At 37.2% G+C, this 23,687-nt stretch overlaps 1 long non-coding RNA gene across 1 annotated transcript in view; it reads left to right on the top strand.

The window, feature by feature from the left end:
• LOC122811321 overlaps positions 1–15,755 on the top strand; it is a 1,024,361-nt gene extending 1,008,606 nt beyond the window's left edge. Inside the window, exon 3 of the long non-coding RNA XR_006366235.1 lies at positions 15,603–15,755. This is a non-coding gene — a long non-coding RNA (uncharacterized LOC122811321). The remainder of the gene's footprint in view (positions 1–15,602) is intronic.
• The last annotated feature ends 7,932 nt before the right edge of the window (positions 15,756–23,687 follow it).

The following is a 23,687-nucleotide window of genomic DNA, read 5'->3' as shown; positions in this document are numbered from 1 at the left end:
CTTGCCTGGATATCAAACAATATAAATGAGACAATTATCCTAGGTGATGTAGACATAAACTGGAAAGATTTCTCAGGTCAGTTTCCTTCAGCTAATATTAACCTCTACAATTTTACTCAAGTAATAACAGATATAACCAGACCCAAAAGAAACAAACTGGTTCAGTTCTTGACTGGATACTAATCTCAGACCCAAACAAAATTTCAGCAGCAGGCACACTTCCCTGCAGCATTAGTGATCACCTACCAGCCTATATACTTCTTAACACCAACCCAATACCTTCCCAACACCAATATAAGCTAAGTATGTAACTCCTAATGACATCCTGAGTAACATCAAGCAGAATATACTAAAAATCCTGCCCCTTGACAAGGCTGTTGAGTTCAACTCCACATTTCTCAACATCTTAAACTAGCCCATGTAAGACAAAAAAAGTAAAAACTAAGCATGCCATATGGCTCTCTAAAGCTGCTAAGCAAGTCATGACAGCAAGGGATAAAACACGGAAAAATGTCACAAGTACAAGAATCCCATTGATCTAAAATTTAGACAACTCTGTAATCAAGCTAAACACTTAGTCACATCTGACAGAAAAGAATATTACTTAAACCTCCAACAAAACCATAAACAAAATCTAAATAAATGTTGGAACTCCATCTCATCTATACTGAACCCTGGTACCAAGCAGGGCCCTTACCCATTCCCTGAGAAAACAGCCACTGAAATAGCCACCCTCTTAAACTTGAATTTTATTGATACTATAGCTAAACTAACCACTACCTTTCCCAAAACTAGCTCTAACACTAACTTTCTTCCACAAACGCCTTCTCATGAAATTACCACCCATCCACACCCTCCTTCTCTTTCTCCCCTATACCCATCACCACTATAACTGAACATCTCCTAAAACCGAAGCCTGACTCTGCTGCCCCCGCCAGCTTACCCCCAGAATACCTCCAAATGTCAGCTAGATCCACTGTGTCTCATCAGCATACCTCTCAATAGATCCCTCCAGGGGTCCTATCTTCCTACAATCTGGAAAAAAGATTATATTCTTCCCTTCCACAAAGGTGGTAATAATACCAACATTTCTGACTTTCGACACATAGATATTCTCTTCCTTCCCTCTAAAGTCCTTGAAAAATGTATCCATTTTCAATGTCTAAACTATTTACTATCAAGCCAGTTCTCTCCCCAACTCAACACAGTTTCAGGCATGGTCATAGCAGTACAACCACTCATTTCCATTATGGACACAATCAGTCAAGCTAGAAATGATGGCAAATTAGTATTTTCACTCTTTCCCGAACTCTGAAAGAAGTTTGACACAGTCTCCTACCCAAAACTCCTCAGGAAACTCTCCTCCCTAGGTATCTCCCCCATCCAAATCTAACCTGGTTCAGTAACTATCTGACAGGCAGGCATCACTCTATTAGATGGCTCAACTCTTTCTCTCCATTCCTCATGTCTTTCACAGGTGTTCCCCAAGGCACTATATTAGCACCCCTTCTTTTCAGTATCTTTATAAATGACTTCCATTCCATCCCTAATAATGCATCTGTTGTACAATATGCAGATGATTCAACCATAACTTGCTCAGCCAAATCAACAATAGAACTTCTGCAAATAACCCAAAAAGCATTTACAACTCCAGAAAAGTGGATGGTCAGTCACCTAGCCCTAAACCCTAACAAAACCAAATTGCTGATATTTACTCATAAGAAATACCTCTCTAGTAACAAGTCAGATTTCATCATTCACTCTCAGAATACCACCACCATAGAGGTCATCTCCCACACAAAATTACTAGGAGTTATTCTTGATGAAAACCTGACATTCAACATCCACATCCAGAATAATAATAAAAAAAAAAACAAAAACTAGGCTCCCTCTACAGACATAAACATTTTCTTAATTGCTCCAATAAACGTACTCTCGCCTCAACCTTTTTCCTTCCTCTCCTGTATGGTGCTCCTCTCCTTACCAATATCCAGTCCTTAAAAAACAATCTTGAGTACTGCTACAACATGGTTGCAAGATTTCCAACCAACAAAAGACACTTCCCACGACTGCACATCCTTACAAGCACTTAACTGCCTTGAACTCCCAGACTATCTCATCTACCTTTAGCTAATCACAGCGCACACAGTCATTTTCAAAACCTCAAACTGCCCAGCCTTTTCATCTGTTTTAACCCACTACCACCCAAATGGGCAACTCAGATGCAAAAATCAACTCTTTCTTCAAGTAGATAAACCAAAATTCCCAGCTGGTGACATGCACTATTCTTTCACTATGGCCATGCTATGGAATTCTCTCCCAGTAGCTACCAGAACTACCATCAATATCACCTTCCAAAAATCACTATGGCAACACCTCTCCACCCTGTGGCAATGCAGACGTCTTGCCTCCCATGCATTTATAACCCAAGTCCCACACTCTAAGTTATATTGACCTTACATCCTTTCCTTGTCATATCTTCCTTCATCACTACTTGATAAACACAGAAGATTCTTCCAATCCTAACTCACTATATGTTGATTCCTAACTATTTGTTAATAACTAATTTCCACTCTTTTTTTACATCATTTATTCTGATTGCTGCTCTTAAATTACCTTATAAGTGCTTCTATACAACTGCTTATATCACTAAAATGTTCACCAAAATGCCTACATGTTTAGTATGTACCCTTAAAATGGATTATTTGTACATATTCCATGAGTAATAGTCTTTCTATTCAGCTTTTGTTTAATATTGCTCCATTTTCTAACACTGATTGTATGTACTATCCATTTTAAATTTTTTTACCATTGTACTAGTATTTACCCTTAAACTGCATTTTCTGTACATATTGTATGGGTATAGCCCTTCTGTTTTGTTGTTTTAATAATGTTCCATTTTGTTTACACAGTGTGTATGTACTGTCCATTTTTGAATTTTTGTACCATTATATTAACTGCCTTGCTGCACTTTTTTTCCTGAACCTCCACTGAAAATGGGTTCTCTTGGCCCAGTGGACTTTGCTGGTAAACAAATACCAATAAATAAAATAAATAAGAGAACAGAAATGTACAATACACTATTGTAACTGTTTAAATTTGTATATTTTAACAGTGGAAACTGGAATACAGGAGGCTAACTTCAGAAAAATAGCTGAAATTAAATTACTTTATGGCAGCTAGAGACAGAATGTCCATACTATGGAGTGTTCTGTATTGTCTTTAAAGTGAAATAATTACTAGTTTTTAAATGCGAATGGATGTAATTGTTTTATGACTTCCAGCATCTGCCAAAGATCTGAGATGTATGTATTTTCACAGATAGATGCTAAATACTGCTAGCTTCCAGCAGTGGGGGGTTTCACCTTGGATAGATTCAGATGACAATAAATAATGTCATTCTGCAAGCTATCCCAGCAGTAATATTTGAGATATTAATTTGAGAGGTCTCTTAGAGAGAGACAACATTCTGTATTTTGTGTTTGACCTGACAACAACTTGAAGGATCCATTCACCACATCTGCCTTGCTCTGATGAAGTAAATTTTTAGGGAGCAGTATAATTCTCTGATATAGTCAGCAAAATAGCAAAGCGTAGTTTAGATATTTTTCTTTATGTATTTGAGGCTGTTCTGCAATGCTGTTTTAAATATTCCCTGTTATTTTGAACTCTGTCACTGTGAATATATATGGAGTTTTCCTGTTCCTTTATTATTTATTATTTAACTTTTCATTGTGGCTGATCTTTGAGACACATTTAAGTTTTGAGAGTACTTGCATATTTATTTGGTGACACTGTATGGGCTACTCCTAATAGTCTTGATCTTGGTCAAACTACCATTCGTATTAATGTTGCACAGTAAAATTGGACACCCTTAGTTAAGGGCCTTAAAGTAGCTGATGAGTTGGCTGGTGGCAGTGATAACTACCTTATAGTCTGGACAAAAGGGGGCATAGCTAGTAAACCAGTTCCAGCCTTTCCCAGGTGTGTGTGTATATAAATCAAACCTCAGAGAGTGTGTGTCAGCTACTTGGGCAGGAACATGAAGCATCAGTTGGACATAGAGGATGCTGCAGGGACTGGGATCTCAACCCTAATAGCTGTGCTAGTAGGGAGCCTTACTGGGGATCTGGAGAAAAAGGGAGAAACCAGCCCCAGACTGTGTGTTTTTAAGGGAAATTGCACTTGTTGCAGAGAGCTGCATCTGGAAATACTGTGTGTGTACCTGTTATCCTCCCAGTGTACTTTCCTCACTGGCACCAGTAGTGAGGATTGAGGCTCCTTGATTACTGGTCCAGTGGTGGGTTGTCATACTCCAAATGCAAATTCTGTCAATAATCCTTTTAATTTTATTACTAGCCATACTATAGGGCAAAACCATAGCTGCTAAATGCAGGTTATTGAGAGAACTTGGTCTGTTACATTTGGAGCGACAAGACTTACTTGCAAGACTTACTGGATCTTTGGATGGTTTACTAGTATTCATAAAATGATGGATTAATGGTGATATAAAACAGAAAGTAATATGATTTTGAATTGTCTTGATGATGATCTTGTAATTAAAAAAAAAAAAATCACTTAACCTCCATTAAACATGAGTAGTTATTGTTAGTTGTTGACATTTTTCTATGAATTAGTTTTAGTTTTGTGGCTTGTTTTAGCTTTATTGGATTTATGGCTTATGGTTATTTGCTTTTCTACTTGCGGTATCTAATTTTTGAATACATTAGTTTCTTTGACTGCAGACTTTTCTGTGGGATAAATACTGGGTCAGTTTTCTCAACAGAGGGAAGGTGTTGACATTTCAATACATTTATGTCAATGGACGTATGGCCATAAGTCACAAGCCAGCAATAGCATCTTTGAGTAAGGCTTCATTGATTGATCCTACATAGTAAGGAGACCTAGGATTTCTTGTGGCTTATTTTTCCCTGATTAGAGCTTTACTACCTCCACTTGTTGGTTGTTTCTTGCACAGACCTCTAGATATTGGTCTTGCCTTTCAGTATATGTAATGTGGATGTACTGTTATGTTGTTCTTGTTAGGGACAGCTCTGCACTCAGCAGGGCTGAGCCTGTTGGCATGTTTTTTTTTTTCCACAAACACCTTTATTGAATTATCACGTGTGGCATAGGCAAATTTATATTCATAAAAAAGTAATCAAACTATATTAACATAGCAAACATTATACTTCACATACGTTGCTTGTTGTGTCTTTTGGCTTTTCCCGGTTAGGGGTTGCCACAGCGGAACTCCTGTCCGCTAATGATTGGCAGTAGATTTTTACGTGCTGAGTTGCCAGCTCTGACGCACAATCTTCAATGAAGGTATGCTTATTCACGCACATCTCCACACAGAAGACACTCTAGCTGAGAATCGAACAGGACAACGTATTACTGTGAGGCGACAACACTACCACAGCACCACCATAACCTAAGCAATATTATGTAAATGATTCAGTTCCTACCTTTGTTATTTGATGTGGCCTCCTTGTGGATCAGAATAAGGTATTTTGTTTTGTGAATCCCTAGACTGTTTTGCACTTATTCTGTGACTACTAGCTTACTACAACACCTATTTTCAGTTTTCTTCCATTTTTGTCACCTCATTTGGATTGAACATCATGTGTTTTAGGCTCCAGGAAATGTACTTTTCATAAATTATTTAGTTAACTTTATGTAGTTACAACTACATACCCAAGGTGCTGTAGAGCAAGTTGTTTCATGTGACTTCTTAACTACATTAAACATAGTCTCATGAGTTTCCCACTTTGGCCCTGCCCTCATTACTGTCATTTGCATGTCCCTGCCATTGGTATCCCAAATTGGATTTCTGCACAGGTGACATCCCTGGGGTTCATTAAGCACCAAAATCACAGTGACACCAGTCTGTGTGCCATCTGCCCCATCCTAGGGAGCTTTACATTTGAAATTATATATGCACAGATAACACTGTTGCTGTGTCATCCAAAGTTATCTTTTCCCTGGCATTTTATAGTTTTAATGGTCAAAAATGTTTGCGATATGTAAAGTGACAGCTTGCACAACAAGTATTTTTTTTTTCTACAATGGGGATTGCATAGACAACTCAAACTACATTTTCATTCCCAGCAGTTGCGTCTTGCAATGACCATGTTAGGACTGATTTAGAGTTGCATTTGTGAGTAGAAGCAAGCTATACATATCCAAAGAACCTCATTAGCATGCATGATTTGGAATCGCATCTCAATGTTATAATGTAAACTTTGTATGTTCATAGATGTGTACTAGGCTGGAGCCTTTACAAGCCTAGCCCAAAGGATTACCCTGGCATCGTGTCACCAGACATTAGAACCCAGTGCCTTTGTCAAGTAGAGGCACTGGAGTGATCCCCAGGGTGAATTTTGTATTTCCCATCCACTCATCAAGATTCCTCTTGAAGAGGGCCAGTGAGGTGTTCTTTTCGACAAGTATGGGAAGTCCATTCCACAGCATGGGCAGTTCAATTTTGAGGCAGTGAATTTGATAAAAACTTATGAAAAATACTGCCAACAGAGCCCTAACAGACATCAAGCTGTTGTATAGGTTCCCAGCAAGTACACTTGAGATCTACTGTGAACTGCAGTCTTGTTAAATCGATACATGATTTACTGACCACAAAACATCTAAAGCTTTGTGAGGATAAGCTGTGAACAGCAACACTCCTGGGCTCATAAAACATACCCTAAACTGAGTATTTCTGATACCATTTGACTTGCTGCTGTGCAGTAAATCCATCAGTATTGGATCGGAGGATGCCTTGTATGCCAGGCACAGGTTACCTCTAGCAAGCCTGTAGGATACAAAGTACATTGATAGGGCCTTGAGTCTGTCCATGTAGTACATGCTGCTTAGGCCTTATAGCCTTTAAGTAAGGTATCTCTGTGAGCATTCCAGTTGTTGCATGTGTCTGGATAGATATGTGCCAAAGGGTACATTATATTCACTGACTGGTGTAATGAGGGCTGAGCAAAGAAGGGCAATAACATCCATAGATGTCGAGACAATCCCTTTTATAAACTATGCAATATAGAAAGAATTTCTTACAGCAGTGGACAGGTGTGTTAAATGTTTGGTCACTGTCTACATATGTTCCCAAATCCCAAACTGGCTCAGCTCTTACAGGCATGTTGTCAATGTGGTTGTTCATTGGGGTATATGACTTTCCAAAGGATACTATAATGTACTTGTTTTTTTCTAGTATTTAGTTTCAGTCCATGATTCTGGCACCAGTAATTTGAGACAAACCTTCCTGAGGATGACTATGTTATTTGGGGATTCAGTCACTGCTCCTAGCTTGCAGTTATCTGCAAACTTAGCCAACCAGATACCTTTGCTATTTACTTTCATGTTAATGGATAAATGCCCTGCTAAAATTCTACCAGTTATATATATTTTTTTCATTTTATAGCTGGGTTTCCTTGTATTCCAAGACATTAATAAACCTCATTCACAGTGGAAAGAGATTCCTGCCACTGAATCCAACACTTTTGCTCAGAAGAGACCACGCAGCTTACATATATTGAATGATTTTCTGCATTTATCCATCTCTCTTTACTACTCCCATGTAGTTGTGCAGTCCACTGGAATTATCACACCTCCATATCCCCATACTCTGTCATGGTGTTGCTTGGGCATTGCTACAGAATTCAAATCTCTGACACCATTTAATCTTACAGCTCCTTTTTCTTGGCAGTGATGGCACCCCAATATGTTGTCCCAGACTTTTGGAACCCGATCACAAAATGACTGCAATTCTAAATTTAGTTTCTAATGTAATTTGTGTTATTGTTTTATTATTTTGGTCATTTATTATTGTGTATTTTATATTAGATATTAATATTTATTATTTTTTACATTAGTAAGTATCCCAATAGTCACAATAAATGGTAAGCATTATTACGCTAAGAGATGTGCTTTAACGAAATGTAAAGACAGACAAAACAGTGAAAAATATCTGTGACAAAATTGCAAATGCTTGCCACTTTACAGGAGATAAATATCCATTTATAGAATTTGTTCAGCAAGTACACAAGAAAATGGTGCAGAGGATTAATGAGCTGTTAACGAGACATTTCCTGTGGTCCAGGGTTTGATTCTGTCAGCCTCCATTGCCTAACTGCGAGAGTGAGAGTGTCACTTAACTAGACAGTGCTCCCAGGCTGAGGCTAAAAAAGGTAGAGATCAGTGCACTACCCTGTATAACAAAAATAAAATAAAGCACGCTATAAATAGTGTCTTTCTCTCTCAATCTGAGTACAAATATAGGTTCATAGGTTGGTACTGGGCTATCTGCCTGAAGGCATATATTAGCCCAGCCACGTGTGGTATTCACCACCCCTTTAGTAGTTCCCTAGACCCTTGTACTAGCAGCTAGTACCCTTGGCCCCTATCTAGTAGTGCTGTTGGTGTGATCCCCGGTGTGAACTTTCTGTTACCCATCCACTCATCAAGATTCCTCTTGAAGAGTGATAGTGAGGGGCTCTGTCTTATGTAGATCGGGACCCTGTTCCATAGTAAGGGAAGTCTCTGCGAAGGGAATCTATCCCTCCAGCATGTTCTATTCATTGTTCTGTTGAGGTTTATATCCCTAGAGCGTGTAGCTCGAGTAGATTTGGTTTTGCTAAGATGAAGCATGTTCAACAATTCTGGGTTGGACATGGCTCTGTACATTAGACAGAGATCGCTTCTGAGAAAGCGGTATGCAACAGAGAACAGTCTTAGCTTTTTCAATCGTGCTGCATAGGCAACTGTTTGAGACCAGTAATCCTCTTGGTTAGGTACCTCTGTGGTCTCTCCAGCTGCTGGAGATGTCTAGCCAGGTACATTCCAATTGGTGCATTGTACTCAATAATGGGTCTGATGAGGGAAGAGTAGAGGGGCACCATTACATCCTTAGATCTTGTTGCGAACCCTTTCGTGATCAGATGGGTCACATAAAAGGATTTTCTAACCACTCTGGCAACACGAAATATACTGCTGCATTTTTCAGTTATTTTATTTTATTTAATTTTATTTAACAGTTTAACGGGAGCAGGAAAGTCCGACTTGGAACAAAGACAATTTTCAGCAGAGGCCCAGGGAGAAACATTCCAGACACATGTCTTTGAAACACAGTTTAAACACATTAAAATTTACTAATCATAACTTAAAAAAAAAAAAAAAAAAGTATGATCTTTTAGTCGCACCCTGAGTTGCAGGCAGTTTCATAGCATTTTTAACTTTTGGAAATAGTATCTTTTGCATTTTAATAATATGCCACACTCCCTAGATTCCAGCAGGAAGGATGAGTATTTTTTTTTCCTTTTTTTGTCTCCTGTATATTTTGTAATTGGATGAAAGAAAGAAATTATATCATATTACATTGTCTAAAGCCTTTCATCTCTAACTGTTCTCATAATGCATTATTTTTATCAAGATTTTTTTTTTTGGTCTCCTTCCTCATCCATATGCTGCTCCTTTCTTCTTCCCCTGCCCATAAACTCGTACCATACAGCTTTCTGCACACAGTCTAACCACTCTCCAGTAACTTATTTAACATTTGTTGACTTGGAAAGTCCGACTAGGACAGAGCCTATTTTCAGTGGAGGCCCAGGGAGAGATGTTCCAGATGCATGGCTTTAGAATGTGGGAAAAAAACGGAGTACCTGGAGGAAACCCACACGAACGCAGGGAGAACATGTCTCATATCTTGTCATAATCTATCTACATGCTATCCTGTAAATATCTACCAACCCTTTAATACACCTCCCTCTTCCTCTCCTTTTCTCATAACACTCCTTTCATTATATGCCTCACAGCCATCATCTTACCAAACATCCACTTTCTTGTACCCACCATCTAAACACTCACCATCTCACCTCACAATCCAAGTAAGTCAATTGCTACAGTTTTGCACACTTACAACACTAGCTCACTTCACTAACTGCCATAATATTCCCACATCATATCCCAACTCCATCACAAACATACATACATTACATCTAAGGTTGCCACCTTTTGTCGTGGCTAAAACCGGACTAAAGTCACACCCCTCACGTCACCAGTAACCCCGCCCATCCCACCCCCCTCTCCCGACCACATTCCAACCATTTTGTGACATCACGATGACATAACTCGATGGAGAATGCCACTTTTTCCATTCCTGCTTTCGGCTGATTTACTGTGTTTTTCTGTAAAAAAAAAAAAAAAAAAAAAGGCATAGTAAATCAGCCGATTTACAAACTCTGATGGTCTGTTTCCTTTTTGAAGCAGAATACCGAAGTTTGTACAGTGTTTTCCGGACTACCAGAGAATTAGTTTGATTTCCAGATAGGAAAAAAATGGAGGGGTAGCAACCCTAATTACATCAAAAACCCTCTTCACTCCCTGTCTATCTCTCCTCTATAACAATATACATGCTCAGATCTGTTCTCTTATAGGTACTGAAAGTCAGATACAAATATAAATGGTTCCATACCTCTACTCATCTCTGTCTCCATCCTGAAACTTAGTGAAGATATTTATACAAACCCTGGACCCACATATCAACTAACCACCATGGCCAACCCATTACTTTTCAATACTGCTAACACAATTTTCCTATCAAGTAATGAAACTAACCTTTTTCAACATTAACCTCAGAAGCATCTGCAACAAAATTTATTATATGCATGCATGTCTAGATTTTTACTCCTTAGCTATTTATAAAACCAACTTAAAAATTAACTCTAGCCCATCTAAATATTCCAAAATTTAATAACTTAAACAACTAATTGCATACCTCAAAATCAACCTAAAGAAATCTGTATGTGTATTAGCCACCTCGGCCATACCACGATACCCTTTCCTACTACTTCAGACAACAGAGTCCATTGCCACTCATTTTATCCATTCAGTTCTAAAACTATTCAATGACCACCTCACTTCATCACTCCACATTCCATCTCTTCTCAAAAGCAACAAGACTGTCTTTTAGTTTTCAGCCTGTCCCAACATCAGCCATAAAAAAAATTACAATCCAGTTTAAAAGCAAATCTTCCCACTATGTTCCTTAAAATAGGTGCAGAAGCACTAGCCTTCCCTTTTTCCATTTTAATCAACTATTCAACAACTGAAAACTACGTCCCATCCATCTGAAAAAACCCATTATTATACCCCTTCACAAAGGAGGTACTTCAACAGAGTTATCAAACTACAGACCTATTTCTATCCTATCTCCCCTCTATAACATCACTCTCAGCTTATGAAACATATAACCAAACACAAACTCCTCTCCAATGCCTAGCACGCCTTCAGGCCCAGCCATAGTACCACTACTGCCCTCTCAACATTACCAACATCCTTGACCTTTCCAAAGCATTTGACACTGTGTCCAAGGAAAATCTCCTCTCTGAACTTGTAACACAAGGTCTCACTTACCCTTCCCTCTCAAGCTGTTTTCAGCAGGCAACTAAATGGGAACAAAACCTTTCAGCATTTCAACTGATCTCTGCTAGTGGTCCCCAAGGGTCAGGGGTCAGTATTCATGCTCCCTTCTATTTCATATTTCCATAAATAAACTTCATACTGCTACAAAACTTGCCACTCTTGTACAATATTTCAGATGATTCAACCCTGATCTGCTCTGCCTCATCCATAACTAAATTACAGGAAATAACTCAATCATTTACAGACATGGAAATATAGCTAACAAAATTCTAACTTGCTGTTTAATGCTAAAAAATAACCAGAAACACACATTTCATACTACCTCAAGTAATAACGACAAAATAGAAGCCATATTAAAATGCTCGGAATCATAATAAAGGATAACCTCAAATCTGATCACCACATACTTCATTCCATCAAGAAAACTCACCAAAAACTTGACTCTGTATATGGCCAAACACTACCTGACAGTTCAGGTAAGAATTACCTCAGCAGCAACATAACCTCCTTCCTTATCTATTATATGCTTTCCCTAATCTAACAAATAACATCGCTATGTATAAAACTAATTTAGCCTCCTGCTACTACAAAATAGCTAAATTTGCAACAAAACAACCTTATAAAACATACCACTGTCTTGAATTAAAACAAACTGGCTTGAACTCCCAAACCATTTGACATACTTACAAATTATTGCCTACAAGCTATTGCACTCTCCAGAAAAATGCCCAGCATTACAAGATACCGTGCTGTACTTTTCACACACTAGAGACCTTTGCAGTAGCAATAAACTTTAACTTATGTATGAGTAAGACAGTCAACATTGCTGGAGACGGACTGTACTCTCATTATGTGTCAAAATTCTGGAATGAAACCCCAGAACAGTTAAAACAGATAAAACACTTTAATAGTTTCAAAACTTTGCTTAAACAGCACATATGCAAAGATAGCTCTGTTTTTCCTGTTCACCTGACTAGCTTTACTCAGATTACGTTTCTCCATCTCTTAGTCACTTTGCTTCCCACTCTTTTTGTACCCTATCACTCCTCCTCCTCATACTGCACTTATTTCCTAAACTCTTAATTTTCCTCCTCCTCTCACACCCCACCACTAACTACAGTTCTTGCTCAGTCCATTTAACGTCCTGCTCATTTCTATAACATCTCCTTTCATCAGTTTTTAAGCTACAATTCTACTTGTCTGTCTGCAAATTATTACTGTTTGATCTTTTCCCTGCAGCCATCATGCTACAAATACATTAACTGTAATTTCTCTAGTCAATAATTAGCCAGTTTATTAATTTCTGCCTGTTTTTTTGTGTCAAAATGCTACATTCATGTAAGAAATATTTAAAAATATTTCAAAATTATGTAAATAAGCTCATGTCTAGATGTTTTTACCCTGCAGTTATAAATGTACATCATGTATAACTTAAATGTGGACCACTTTTCCTTGGGCCTGTGCTGAAAATGAGTTTTACCAAGTCAGACCTTTTCCAATCAACAAAGACAAGTAAACAATTTCACCTATAAAATGTTGCTCTTATTTTTATTGTGCTAGAGACTGGTACATCTGTGTTCTGATATGCTGAACATTTTCACTTAAAATCACAATCAAATTGCTAACTGATGTATTCTTTTAATGTATAGAGGGGGAGTGACCCCGCCCCCTCACCCAACATGGCTACAGCCCAAAATATTCACAACAAGGTTGCCAATACTTGACAATGCAAATACTTGGATTTTGCACAATCCTTTATTTGACAAACTTGGGGAAAAGAAGCATTTTTGAAACCTGGTATTCAAAACCTGCATGACTCAAGCCTTTCTCTTTCAACAGAAGCAACTCTCATATTGTCATGTGCCTGAGTGCTTTGTTTTCTTCAGTGTTTTGTGTTTCTTATCACTTTGTGCAAGGATTGGATTAATCCAGTGTGTTTGCTTAAAAGAAACGCTATTGCATTAAAAAAACTGGTATCTGTCCTTAAATAAATGTTTCTAATACAACTTATGTTTTACTTTAATCATGTGGTTTAGTTTCCACTACACATACTAAATGTTAAGCAGAAAATCTTTTTATTTTATCTTTTATATTTTGCATCTAAAGCTAGACTTTGCTTCTGATAACTCCGATAATTACGCCAATATAGTACATGTCTGTCTATGTATACTATATAAATAAAGATATAACTACCTCTCCGTCTGGTGATTGCCAAACGTTGTATCAGTCTTTCATGACTAAAGATGAACTAAACACAAAAATATTACTCATTTTTATTAATGAATAGTCTTTGATGCATTGCTGCTGAATGTGCACCCAACCTCCCCTTCCAAAAAAAATAGCAAAACAAAACAACCATGGACATTAAACAACAGATCTAATATTGAACATATTAAAATAACCAATTATATAATGACTGAAACAAAATGTATTTCATTTTAAAAGCATTTTTAATAGTTATGTACTCTGCTTTTAGCAGATGTTTCTACCTTCTCAATATACAAAAAAGTAGGCTTTTCTATAATATCGGACATTGACTACATAGTGTGATTCAGTTTGAGCTATCTAAAACATTTTCATTCAAAATGAATAACAAAACCACTACTTTTTGGAAGACCTGGTGTGGCATTTGTTAAGAGGATTAGGTTCCTTGCTTTGTGACTTAAAATTCCCTTTACTTCTATTGACCTTAATAGGTAGATTAGAAGTCCCAGGAGGTCCTCATCTGCTCACAATTCATTTTAGTTTAGATGTGCTCAGTATACGTTTTATTTATTTATTATTTACTGCTTGCCTTTAAAAGAAAATACTATTTTGCTTCTACAGAATTTTTGTACAGATACATGCATCTTCTTCTCTGTTTATTTTACTGAGTTGAATTAATTTTAATAAAACAATGGCTAGCCTACACTGTAACAAAACATTTGGTCTGTGTTAGAAGGCTCTTTGCTTAGTGTAGCTTATCTTGTGTTTAAAACAAAATCTGGGTGTTTCTGCACCACTTATGTTCACTTCAGCTGGTTAAGACGGTCACCCAAGCTTTAGGACTCTAGTGAAGAGACATTTCCTGGCAGAGAACAATGAACTTAATGTAAAAAAAAGAAATATAATAGACCAGTAAAATGGTATCAAAACAGCAGGCAAAACTATTAATTATCTATGTAATAAAATTAGAGCAAGATCATGCAGTGTGAGTTAGTGTTATTAGCTTACCTTGTGGTTTGTTTCTTTTGCAGTCCTTAAGTCTTCATGTATAATTTATCATGTCCCCCAAACATACACAAATAAATACCCACATTCACATCTCACTAACTCTGCAAGGGAGAAATGATTTTATAAACAGGACTACTCTAACATACAGTGTTTAAGCAATCCGCTTTGCATAATTCAAATTATTTATCAGGTGCTTCTTCATTTTGAATAAATATATTTCTATTTTTATCTGGATCGTTGACTCATTGTTTCGGAAATATCTGATTATGATGGATAGTAAAGAATATAATACAGTAATCTGACTATCTAATTGTTAAGGAGTACAACCATCCCAGCATCCCATCTCTTGTAAAATTGTTTATTTTTTGTACCAGTATATGTAAATGTTGCACATGCAGTATGTCTCATTTCCTGTTAAAAAAAAAAAAAAACATGCCTAGGTAATTTTCAGAAGCTGCTTAAAGTCTTATAATCGTATTAGGGTTCATATTTGGCTAATAAAGCTTTGCAAAATCTAAACATTTGTTTGTTTTTGTCTTTCGGCTTTTCCCGGTTAGGGGTCGCCACAGCGGAACTCTGGTTCGCTAATGATTGGCAGTAGATTTTTACGTGCTGGCTTGCCGGGCCTAACGCACAAGCTTCAGTGAAGGAATGCCGATTCACGCATGTAGACATAAAGAAGATGCTCTAACTGAGAATCGAACGGGCAACGTCTAACTGTGAGGCGACAATGCTACCACAGCACCACCACCACCACCACCGCAGTTTTTTTTTGCAAAATCTAAACATAAAATTTATAAATTTAAAAATATGTTCCAGTTTGTACCACAATATGAATAAATGAAAAGTTAATGTTTAGGACTGAGAATTAGAAGAAGATATGAATTTTGTTTAATACTGAATGGAATGAAATGCATTATGTAACAAAGTGAACGTTCATTTCTTTGTATTCTTTCTTTCAGGCCTCTCTGGACTGATTTAAAGGATGTGCACCTGATAAAAACTGCATGAGTAAAGGAGAATGTCTGCATGAAAGAACTCCTATGAAAAAATGAATCAAGCACTTCATATACTAGCCCTTAACTAAAATGACATCAAATGATAGCATCTCAGGAAATGGTATGTGATTTATTTATTTCCTTAACAGAGCTGTTAAATTGTATACATAATGATTTTTTTACTCTGATTTTGAAGCTAGCATCATTAAATTAAGTAGCTAATTTGTCTTCAATATTGGTCTTGTCTGAATTATGCAAGTTGTACACTTTTTCAACATCTTGTACTAAATCAGACATATCAGTGTGTGATCTTCATCTATCCCTTGGACAGTTCACTCAAGGAAGTTGTGTGATTTTTAATGAAATAAAGACAGAGGGATCAGAGCAGATCTTCTAGACAAGGGCAGAGAAAACAGATGGGCAATGCAGAGGTCTTTGAAGTGAAGAGAAGCCTCTCAGATGCAAGCTTGCAGAGCAAACAGGTCAGAAAGTAAACACTTCAGAACACTGAAAGTTATTCTACAGTATTTGTTTTCACTTAAATATGTATAAATCTTAATGTTATTCTAAGGAGGCTTATACTCAATAAGGAACAGTCTACAGATTTAAACTACAACATTATGAACCATAAGAAGAATTTAGCAATGAAATATACAACAGCTTTACTGAAACTCTTAACTAGTAAATGAAAACAAGCTAATATACTAGGAATATACAGACTTGTAAGAAGGACTGGTTTTAGACTTTTGACATTTGCCAGCAGGATTACAGGATTTTAGGTTTCCAGTAAAATTAATATTCAGCTGCCAACCTAACAGTGTCAGGTTATGGTGTCTACTGTTAATCATAATTCCACTTAGTTAGTTTGCCTATTCTACGAAAGGGTAGGTAAATACAGTAAAATCTTAATATTAATTGTGATGATGTAGACACGAGTGGGTGACAGTTTTTATACAGTGATTGTTTTTATACAGTGATTGTAGGAAGGAAGATATCACTTGCAGCAAGCTAGAGGGAGTTTCTATGCCTGTAAAAGGAATGGTAACAGTGAATAAGGCAAAAATAAATGAACAAGCTTGAACAATTTTGTTGGCCCAAAGAAATTCTCTGTTAAATTTTCAATCCTAGTTGGGATACTGAGCAGCCATCTGAGTCAGCAAGGGGAATCAAAAGCATTAACTTGTTTTAGCAAAATATATACCTTTGTTCAAAAGTTCACATTGTCAAAGGGAAAAAAAGTTTCTGTGTGAGAGATGGGAAATCAGCTGATTGCACATACCAACTTTCTTGTGTATGCAGGATCCCGGTACAATGAATATTGAGGAATTTTCACTTTCACCACTGTAGTTCTATCTTAGAGGTGGTATATATAATTGGCAAGTGGCTTGGTAGGTGCAGTTCCCCCATGTCCCCCTGCAAAAAAAAAAAAAATAGTTTTAATTAATATCTGCATTTTTGAGCAGTTGTGCTCAGCTGAGGTCTGGTATATTGATTGGTAGACTGAGCAACATGTTTCCATTTTTGCACAGCTAGGTCCTCCATTCCCTACAATATTAAGTATTCAGGGCTCTTGGCAGGATTAGTAAAGTCAAAGAGCCCACCCTCCAAATGATGCAGGATTAAATAAGGATGAAATTAATCCCAGCAAGACTGAGTTAGATAAACCCAGAAGGACATACAAATCTGTAGTTCTTCTGGCATTTAAAGCTCAAGGGCAAATGGCAAAATCAAAAGTCTGTGACACTTCTTTGGCTACTACGCATAGCCTGCATCATAAGTGAACAGTTGCACTGCCCAACAGTTATCCAGTATTTAAAGGCAAGGATGAAAAATCACTTTTAAAATACTCCCAGCAGTAATGATGATTCTGGTAGTATTCCCAAGCCTTGCAGGTGGAAGCGAGTATTTCACACAGCCTGCTGATATCAATGAGTGGTGTGTGAAACAAGGAAGTATCAAGGAAATTCCCTTGTATCCCTTACATATACTTAACATTTGCCTTATGAGGGGTTTACCCAATTTGACTAGGGTTGTGCTATTAGTTGTAGAACTAAAAACAGTGACTGACCTTTTGGAATACTTTGTGGGGAAGTTTATTCTTAATGAAACCATAGACATTTTACATTTTTTTAGTTTCTTCTTTTTCACATTCATGGGTGTTCTAATGTGTAAACTACACTAGCTTAGGGGGAGGAAATTAAGACATTCCTCCTTTTTGTGTCATCAAGATATGACACATGACCAGGAAGCATAACTCATGTACTTAAGCCGCTGCTGCAGTTAATTCTAAGTGGGTTCTTCATATTTTTACAAGTTTGTTTTATCAGCAAAACATCCTATCTGAATGTCAGAACAGCAGAGGAAATAATATACAGCACCAGAATGTCAGTAAGAAAGTTGGTGTTCCGATTACACTTGATCATTAACAGATTGAGTGGGTTCCTAGGAAAACTAAAAGGAATCACAGGGCCACAGCAGTATTAAAAGAAGGTGTTGGGATGCATATTTAATGATATTGCTGTATACATAGTAGAATTAGAGGAATCAGAAGACATGCTGAAGTATTTCAAGACTTATTGGGCCCTTAAAGGATTAAGAATCGTGGGTGGCCCAGAAAGTTTACCTGAAGTCAAAAAACATAAAGCAGGCTCAAAGGAATAGGAAGGCTCCATGACAAGACCACCAAAATCACTTGACCACTGCAGTAATATGAATTTTGAACCACCAACAGAATTAAGTTGGGGAGATTAAAGCAGAATTACACAAGTCTGACCTCCACAATAGAGTTAACAGATTAGGAGACCTTAAATATAGTTAGTGCATAAAAAAAAAAACATTTTTAACAGTTTTGACCTCTAAGATTAAATTTAGCTGATATACTCAGCAACTCAAATTTATTTGTCAGTACAAAAAATATATAAGGGAATTTCAAAGCATCAGTAGCACTGGAAACACCATCATTTTTACCTTATTGCATCATTTTTACTCAGTTGCATCATTTGCAAAACATGCTCAGCTGGTTATTCTGTAATAATATTGCACCATTATGGCTACTACCCTGACAAGCACAGATTGTACTCTTAAACCTGAAACTTGGAAACACAAAGATAGATGGGTAAACCAGCTTACCTGCATGTGTGAAATGGCATTTGAAGAACTTGTAGAATAAATACATTTCTAGCTTTCACCTGAACACACCTGCTTCTTGCTTCCATGTAACAACAGAAACAAGTGATCAGTGTACTACACCTTTTGAACAGACCATAGGAAAATGCTATGTTATTGCCCAGAGGTGCATACACTACATTTCACAGTCGGCAAAATGTCATACAGGTGTTTAATGTAGACTGGTAAGGCATTAGGTAACAGCACTAGAAAGCAGCTGAACGCAGATAATACAGATCAATGGTAGGCCTGGCAGCCCTTGCCTGGAGCTGGTGTTTGTGTCGACAAATTATTTTACCCACTGGTGCCTCTTATTCCAATACATCAGTCCATCTAATAATAGAAGAACTTAAAGCCTTACTCTGTTTGTAGTTCTCCCAGCCTATACCTAAAAATAATTTACTACAGACTGATATATCCCTATCTCTACCTTCACTTTTCTATGTCCATGTTCCTGGACTGTTTTAAGAATCTTATATATGTGTATATATGTATATATATATATATATATATATATATATTATATATATATATATCTATAGAGAGAGAGAGAGAGAGAGAAATGCCCCCTTTAAGAAAGTAAATTCACTTTTCATCTTGGTATACCTCAAAGAAAAAGACAGTTGGATAAAGCCAAAAATAATGGGGGGAATAAAGGCCAAAAATCAGGGACAAATGTTAAATGTTACTCATATAAACTTAGAAAAATTGCTAGAATAATAGCTTTTTCAACAGTATATATTTTCTGAAGGATATGAAGATTGAAACTCAAATATCTATCTAGTGACTTCAGTCCTCCCTGATTTACCAGAAAACCACATTATTTATAAGGGATAGACAAAAAATGTCAGCCAAAAATCTGGACAGTTAAGAGGTATGCGTCTCATTGTTGGTGGTGTCCAACAAAGAGATTCTTGTGTTTATGTGGTTAGAGCTGCTCCTAGCACAGTATGGAATAAATGACCCCCCTGCCATTCAAGTGAAGGTACAACTGACAGATTCAACAAATCCAACTGAGAAGATCTGGTTCTTGTCATCTCCAAGACCCCAGTAAAATGTAATCCCAAAACAACCAACCTTCTGTGTCTGCTCAGTTCATATTTGCAGTATAATGCAAGGGTCAGAAGCACCTTTCTTGCATGCATTTAGAATTTAAATAAATAAATGAAAGGACATTCACATTTGATGAGAGACTAAAAGACAAGAAATCTTAAAGGTGAACTTTAATAGTGTGTGTACTGCTATTGTAAGTGTTAATCTGTATGGTGTGTGTTGCAGCAGATGCGGGTCTATATTATAACCTCGAAGCTTCAGGTATTGGAAAACCTAAAGCTTGACGTGTAAATAGCGAAAGCTGAAAATTGTTAATGGCCACTTTGCAGATTTTTAACAGGGAAAAAATAGCTTGGCTGTTATGGGGAATTTTCCCTTTTCTCCAATGTAAAGCGATCTTGGAGTTGGCCTATTTAATTGGGGGAGGTGTGGGGCACAGCCCCCACTTGATTTGGGTTTGAAAGTTTGTTTTTTGTTTTGCAGTCAAGCGATTTCTTTACCTGTGCGGAAGTGGCCATTCGCGGTTTTTAGCTTTCGCTATTTACATGTCGAACTCTAGATACTCGAATACTTGAAGCTTCAATGTTATAATATAGACCCACAGAAGCACCCAAAAAGATTGAAAGTCACTGCTACTTTAGCACCATTTGACTGAATTCCTTTAACTTAATGTAGCTCTTATCCTTTTAAGTTTATATATTAAACAAAATAATAATGCGAGCACTAAAGTATTTAAAGTGTTGATACATTTCAAGATTTAATCATCATTGACCGCATATACCACTGTCATTCAATTGGGCCCTCAATTGTATTTTACTGTCACTCAGTTGACCCCACCCACTGCCGTCTTGACTCGGAATGATGACACCTAAACTGAAACATTACCTAATGTGAATTACATTATTGCTTTTAGTGTGGCCACTTGTACTTTATCCACTTTCTCATTCAGCCAGCTTCCATTGCTAGATTATCATAGATGCACTGCCCTGTTTCACTAAATTCAATACTACCACCTTCTGTTTAACATATGCACTATATGATGAGCTGTAAGATCCATGAAATCTCAAGTATAGGCAAATTAAATGCTGATTGTGAGAATGCATTTACAAAGGAAGTTAATAAAAAACTTGCGACTAAATTTGTATAACTAGATGAATAAATGTAAAACAAAAAAATGATCAGGAAAGTAGTACTGAATTGAAAAAAAATTCTAACTGTTCAAACAGCAAAAAGTCCTGCACCTGATTAAAATACACAACAGGAAGAGACGAGATAGAAGTGGACAAATTGTTAGTTCCAGTTTTAGTTTAGATTTGAGGGAGCATTTCTTTACATTGGTATTGTAGAACAGAACATGTGTTGTAACTTTAAGAAGCATTTCCAGTGTAAGCACATGCATATAAATAGTGAGCACGTGCAGGCAGTACAGCCATTTTAAGATAACACCCAGAGTGTTAGCATATATGAGAGCAGTAGTCAGTCTGTTTATAAGTTTATTTACTAAGCCTTAATCCTGATGTGTTTGTATATAATAAAGCTGCTTGAACTGAACCCACAACTGTTCATCTGTTTTATCCTGACCAGACGAGCGACATGGTGTTAGAACCAGGATTGAGTGTGCAACTTCTTCAAGCCATGAGGTGCAGAGTTGATGGTGAAGGTATATTGAGCAGGTTGGATGATACAGTGCTCAGATGAGGTGCCAGAGATGAACTGCAGGTAACCAAAACTCACACCAATGATTTATTTTGCAAAGAAAATAATACAAAGCATTCATAAAGCATAAAACACATTATTAATCAAACGAGTAGCACAAAACGTATTCATCAAACGAAAGGCATAAAACGCATTGTTGATTAAACAAAGTGTTCAGAATCATGATATTTGATAAAATTATCAGAAATAATTATATGGGCCTCAGAGTTGCCTCCAATTTGCATAATGAGCATGTTTAAAGCAAAACGGGCACAAGAAAAGTTTAATGGGCATGATAAGAGGTCAAATGGGCATAACAAGTACAATAAAAGGGCAAATAAGCTTAGAAAAGTGAGGCAACTGCATTTTTTTAGTAAATGACTGTGCTTTGGCATGAGCTACTATTTTGCATTGACCGAAGCCATTCAAAGCATATTTAGAGTTGTTCAAAGTATCTCGGAGTCTGCTAAGTGTTAGCAGTGTGTGCTTTATTACAGTGGAATTATTTCAAAGAGTTTACTGTATGCAAAGTGCAGTCAAAGTACAGCCATTTTTAAAAGTTTCTTGTGCTGTGTGCATTTATTCATAGGGTGCCACCATTTCAAAGTGTTTCTTTCACTGTACAGATTTATTTTGCAAATACAGCCATTTTGAAAATTTTCTCGTGCTATGTACCAGTTTATTTCCAAGTGCAGTCATTTCAAAGTGTTTCTTACACTGATAAAGAGTGGTTTCACAAAGTACAGTGATTTTAAAGTGTTCTTGTGCTACGGAGAGTTGTTTAGCAAAATGCAGTTATTTCAAAGAGTCTGTCATGCTATTGGGCATAGTTACAAGTTCTGGCATAAATTTCAGACACACACACATTACTGTGTGTTGATATGGCAGAGGCATTTTGCAGACCTGGTCTACTTGTTTTTGATCATAATATTGCAGAGAACTGGAGAGTATTTGAGTAGGAATATGACATTTTCATACAAACAGTTTTTTCTGAAAGACATGCATGTATGAGGGCATTTATTTTGCTTAACTTAGTGGGGTCAGAAGCCATTGAAAGAGAGCATTAATTTGTGTATGCACCAGCAGTATATGCAGGAGAGGGGGAACCACCATATAGTTGTACCGGCTGAAATAAGAGAGGACCCCGAGTGCTTGAAATGTAAATTTAGAGAAATGTGCAACCCCCCCAGACAAATGTTATACAAGAGACCAACAGCCAGGAGACATTTTTGCAGCTTATATTGCTGACATGAGAAACAAAGCTAAAATGTGCAGATTTGGTGATCTGAAAGATGAGTTGATAAAGGACAGGCTTGTGTGTGGTATTAATAGTGCTGCAGTGAGAAAGATTTTGCTTTGTGACAGTGATTTAATGTTGAACAAAGCTATAGAGATTTGTCAGATACATGAGCTTACAGAAAGGAACACAAGTATACTTGCAAGTGTTAAGAGCATGGTTTCAGCAGCTGCTATGCAAATGTAGACAGCATGCAGCACATGGCTAGCAGAAACAGGCCTAAGCACATGGCAACTGCAACCACTGCAGGTTTTCAGGGGAGAATCCGTAACTTAACAGCAAGTTCTAAAGCTAGCTCAGCAAAATGGACATGTTCACTGCAGTATAAGGGTGAGTCAGCAAAGCCCAAGTCAAGTTTTATTAACTGTTACAGCTGTGATGCTAGTCATGAGTCTAAAAGAGAGAAGTGTTTAGCATTTGGTCAGCAATGCCACAAGTGTAAAAAAAATTGAACCACTTTCAAAAGTTTTGTAAACCAAGCCTCATTCAGTTATTAAGAAAGGTCAGTTAAAAAAGCAAGTTGATCATGTAGAAAGCTGCAATCCTATTTTTATGTAGATGGTGCATCAGTGGTCGGTGAAAACATTAATGGAGTAGACTTGTTGGCAAAGAACAAAGTGTATAGTACTGTCCCGATCAATGGTAAACCCACAGAGCTTAAAGAAGACAGTGGTTCCAAGTGTAATGTTATGTCAGCAGAAACATTTGCTAGAGTAAGAGCTGGTGAAAAACTTCATTTGGTTAATTGTGCAAAGCTCGTTGCTTATCGAGGTGAAGAGATTCAAACTGAAGGCTCAGAAGTGCTTTCATGCTATTTGTGTGGGAACAGTTGCAGCTTG

This window comes from Protopterus annectens, chromosome 9.part0, assembly GCF_019279795.1.
Source record: "Protopterus annectens isolate FY-2018-M chromosome 9.part0, PAN1.0, whole genome shotgun sequence".
Lineage (NCBI taxonomy): Eukaryota > Metazoa > Chordata > Ceratodontiformes > Protopteridae > Protopterus > Protopterus annectens.
Note: the sequence above shows the minus strand (reverse complement) of the source record. Positions and strands in the feature narration are given on the sequence as shown.